Source organism: Aegilops tauschii, chromosome 3 (genome assembly GCF_002575655.3).
Source record: "Aegilops tauschii subsp. strangulata cultivar AL8/78 chromosome 3, Aet v6.0, whole genome shotgun sequence".
In the NCBI taxonomy this organism is placed as follows: domain Eukaryota; kingdom Viridiplantae; phylum Streptophyta; class Magnoliopsida; order Poales; family Poaceae; genus Aegilops; species Aegilops tauschii.
In genome coordinates this window covers 93,962,848-93,967,686 of record NC_053037.3, presented here as the reverse complement: position 1 = coordinate 93,967,686, position 4,839 = coordinate 93,962,848, and the positions used below count along the sequence as shown (strand labels likewise).

The 4,839-nt window shown below is 48.4% G+C and overlaps 1 long non-coding RNA gene across 1 annotated transcript; it reads right to left on the bottom strand.

Annotated features, from left to right (window-relative positions):
- Positions 1–2,262: 2,262 nt before the first annotated feature.
- Positions 2,263–4,545, bottom strand: LOC109777014 (uncharacterized). The gene is made up of 3 exons (XR_002236188.4): positions 4,080–4,545; positions 3,472–3,971; positions 2,263–3,303 (listed from the first exon to the last, which is right to left on the bottom strand). It is a non-coding gene; the product is annotated as an uncharacterized lncRNA (long non-coding RNA).
- Positions 4,546–4,839: the final 294 nt, after the last annotated feature.

The window sequence follows — 4,839 nt, the reverse complement described above, 5'->3', positions numbered from 1 at the left end:
CCTTGCAATTTCCTAAATTAATATTATCTTGAATATAGTGAAAACAAAAATAGATTCTTGTGTTTTGAATGTTATGATAATGGAATGTATAAATTTACCGCCCATGCTTGATCGAATACCAGGCGAGGTGGCGGCCTTGATTGTGGGAGGCGTGGCGTTTGTGGGCAGAGCGTGCGTCTTGGGTGCGGGTAAGCAACCATGGCTACGTGGGTGGCGGGAGGTTGACAGAGCTTAGATGCGACAGTGGTGTGTGAGCGCTGGGGTATTCAACTTGCCCAGTTCCGTTACTGGCCGACTGCGGTGACGACACTCGACGTCGTACCCCTTCCTGAAGGCCCCGTCATGGCGTTCTCACTCCGGTCGTTTTGCTCCAGGTGAAAACCTCATCCTCTGGATCAGGCGGTGGCGACTTCGATGGTCGTACCTTTCTAGGAGGCATCGTTCTGGAGACCTGGCTTCGTTCTCGATTTTCATGGTGCAGGTCTCCGTCGGCGCCAAGCGATCTCCATAGTTTGCTTGGTGTGGGTGGAGTGGTTTATTGGTGCCCGGCACCTTTGTATCTTGCCTTGGGTGTGTGTGTTGTGTGCGGTAGTCTTGTGTGTTTTGTATTGGTTCGTTGATGTACTCAGTGTTGCTTTATATATAAAGCGGGGGAAACCCTTTTTCGTCAACTTCAGCTCAAAAACCTCAGTTCACATGTTATGCGCCTCCAGCAAAAAAAATGATAAAGGAAATTTTACAGCCATGGGACAAAAAAAGAAGGAAAAAAAATCTAAAGCAACCACAACGCTCTCACTCCTAGGGAAGTGAGCCTAGCTCACTTGGCTAGTGGAGTGGATGTACAACCCAGCCACCCAGGTTCAAGTCCTCACGGGCGTGAATTTGGGTTCTTATTATTTAAAAAAAACTCGCTATGGGGGGCTTCCCCTACCGCTTTCCTTAAAAAAAACGCTCTCACTCCTCCCTGGCCACTCACTCTTTCCCCTTCGTCTCGCTGCGGTAGGCCGGCAACAATGGGCAAGGGCGGTGGCTCTCTTTCCAGTAAGAGGCAGCGCCTCCGGCTCCCGCTGGCCCTACATTGTTGTACCACTCCTTCATCCCGCCCCCAGCGCGATGGCGCACAATGTCTGATTCTGGTCGTGGCCACGCCCGGCGACTCGCACGCACCTTGCAGCGCGAGGTGGGCTCCATCCCATGCGCTCAGAGAACGAGCTCGGTGTCCTGGATACCATCCCCACGCCGTGCACACCTGGATCATGTGGTGCACCCCAACGCCGACGGCTTCTCTTCGCCGCCGAGCTCCTCAACCCGCAGGCCACCTTCCATTGGTCAGCTGCTCCCCCCGCTTCTATGAATCCGAGACTTTCCTATATTGCAGTCAATATCTATACAATAATATGGGAAAATCTGTTTCTGATCCTCAGCACATCTGGTCCTGAAATCACGCCCACCCACTTTACTCGGGATCTGTGTGTTTTCTGTATTTAGTCTCGTATTCGGCAGAAGTATTGTGGTGGTATTCCAGGATGGACCCGACGCAATAATTGATCGTTCAACAAGTCCGTCGTCCCAGGGAAATCGTGGATGGATCAGGAAATTTTCTGGGCCTGCCTGTTCAGTTGTGTGTGTGAATCCCACCTACCAGCCGCTGTTCTTCAAAAAAGAATACCAACCCCTGGGTGGATAAGAAAGCAGCGAACCCCATCCTCTCACACTCAAGAGACGCAATTATTTTTCCCTCAAAAAAGAAAGACACAATTATTTTTGGCTAAGCTTAGAAGTGAAATTCAGTGCAAGCCTTGAAAAAAAATTGTGGTCTTCCAGTTTTGAGTGCTACACAAACGATCTCCTGCATACACTTTGTTCGCACGACGTTGAGACACTCTTGCCAAATATTATTCGAAACCCAAGCTCCAAAGAATACAGACTCTTTTCACATATTATTCCAAGTACAAGCTCCCAAGAATACAGGTTATAGAAATGTAAGCTTCCCCCGAGGAGTCAAAACTCATCCTAGTCTCTGGCTTCCTACATTATCGGATGGGCTTATCAGCATACCTCCTGATCATTTCTTCCAGCGGACTGACTCTACCAGGACAAGGTGCTGTATCAAGAGGTGCACGGCCACGAACTGCAATTTTATATGCAGACGTTTTAGGTGTTGCATTCACTGGACATGGTATCATTACAAGAAGGAAAGGTGCGCTCTGCCGCACCAGTTCTTCACTTCGATGCTGATACAACTTTCTTTTTACATCATCATTCTTCAGGATAGTTGCACCTTCACATTTTATTAGAAATGAAAACTGTGAAAGAGCCACATCAACAATATAGTTTCTTCTAACAAACTCTGAGATTTCAGAGCAGGTTAAACTTGCAGCTGTCACGTATGTGGATGTGCAAAGCATATCAGAAACTCAGGATACTTGTAGAATTAATCCACTCTAGATTTTAGAAAGAAAGAAAAACTCATTTTTCAGAGTTAAGGTCATCACACACACAGCCAGTGTGTCATTCCTCCTTGGACTACTTCAACATTTCTCATTATCCAGTCAGCTTACTCCTCCCTAGCTTGTGTCAAAGAGCCCAGCGCATACCTCCAATCTCTGTTGTCTTCACCTCGTCAAAAATGTATTCATGTCTACAATTGTTAGGAGAAACAACACAATAATATTGGCAAGTAGGTACTGTAAAACAACACACAATACAAATCGTCGACAGTTGGCAGTGCTCGGGTACAAAATTACGTGGCTCTATAATCTCTTCAAATCAAGAACCAATTTAACTATGAATAGAAACATATTTGCCTCTCCTTCAGTTCAAGGCCCACACTTTCCCTCTAAGGATGAATTGGACTGAAACAATGAAAATAAATTCGGTTCCGACATGATTGGTGCGACAATGAACATAAATTTTCCAGCACGAACAGAACCTAAAAAAGTCTTTACGCCTTAAACCTGAAATCAACCCAGAAGTTTCACTTTTTAACAACATGATCTGCACTGGACAATCAGAGAGATATGACAAATATGGAAAATTCATGAAGATTGTGCTGATGATGGTTCTGATGTGAACATGACCCCCATTGATGAACAACAAAAGGGAGGGCCATGATGGTCTGTTGTTGGGGAAGGAGAGCAAGCACAAGAAAGCTAGGTCGCAGCAAGGCTTGGCGCATCTCCGATATGTTGTCAGCGCCATCCTACCAAATAATCTTCCTTCCCACTGCTGCCTCAGTCGTGCTGAACCCGCTGGAGCTGGATGCATAGCCCAGGGGAGACAAGCCAATGACGGGCATAAGCTCTGCATTGGATTGGAGTCTTATAACATTAAAAATTATAAAATAGATAATACTATCGTCAACTAAATTTTAATTAAATAGAAAAGTTGTAGCTATAGTTTTCTGTTGTGCCACAACTGTCTGGTCGTACAATGGTTATGTGTTTTGCGTGCTGAATTAAACCTTCTTACCCTAACATTTCCTTTAGAACTGCAGGTGCCACTCGTCACTCCATCTGAAAACAATCTTGGCTAGTCCATCTATGACATGATCCATCTAAAAACTTCTTGGCTAGTCGTATATATGAAACACCAATTCGCATTAGTATGACCAGAAAAATCACGAGGATACCCAGCTGAAACGAGTAATCACAGCACCAGGCATATATGCTCATGCACAAGTATGTGACAGTGCTTGCAAAAATCAAAACCATTCTGTCTGAAAGTTTCAGAACTCTAATTTTACTTTTTACCTTCTGGTCGACCTGGGCGCCTCCGGGTTCACTTTCCCGGTCGATTCCACGGACTGGGTTGACTACTGTTTCCTCTTGCCGCCAGAATCCCGGGGCTCAGCAGCTCCGCCGAGGTGCCCAACCACAACCGCGCATGAGGAATCGGCGCCAGCCATGTCTGTCTCCACTAAGTCCCTTGCCGCCAACGGATCTGGCACCTCAACGTCCGCAACCACCTCACTGATCGGAAACCAACAGCATGCTAAAAAATCAAAGGCCCATGGTTGCCATAGTCCGCTCTCATGTATGCAGGGCGAAAAGATCGGAAGAATACGACGGATCAATTACCTGTCAACCAGATCCAGTAGAAATTCGAGTCCGTTGTCAGGCAGGGCACCGTCTTCTCCCATATTGCCCGCCGCCGCCATTCTTTTCGCCTTCCGCCGAAGAGATGCAGTACCAGCCCGTGTCCAAAGCAGGCGGCCATGGCCGAGGCCGAGGGTCCCCTCTTGTCGGCCATGGATGCCATGGCGGCCATGGCACACAAGCCGCGTGAGCGCAGATTCGATCGGCAGCCCCTTCCTTGACGAGCACGAGCGCGTCGCGGACGTGGAGCTCTGCCGCCTAACCTTGGCGATCTAATAGCGGATCCGGCGATGGGGAGAAGCGTGGGGGTGGTGGAGGTGGCTGAGAGGGAGATACGGTAAGGCGGGGGGCGGCGGCGGCAGAGCGGGAGATGGGGGCGACGGCTTCTCCTCGAGGGGATCGATACGAGAGGTGTTTGTGCGGGGTGGTTTTTTTTCGTGCGTGTGGTGGGTGTGGGGGACGAAAAATAACCAACGAAAACAAACCGGACGAAAGTGGTGGGACAAAAATTGACCGGCGGAGACTACCAACTGCTCTATTAGAAGTAGAGACTAATTAGACTAACTAACTAAATTAGTCCCTAATCTAGGATTTGGGCCGGCCATACACAACCAGAACACACGCACACGCAGGGCTAGCCATGGTTAGCACTTAGCACGCATGGGCACAAGGCCACGGCGGCCATGGCCAGCAGCTGCAGTAGGCAACAGCCGCAGCTAAGCAACGAGCAGCTAGCGAGCAC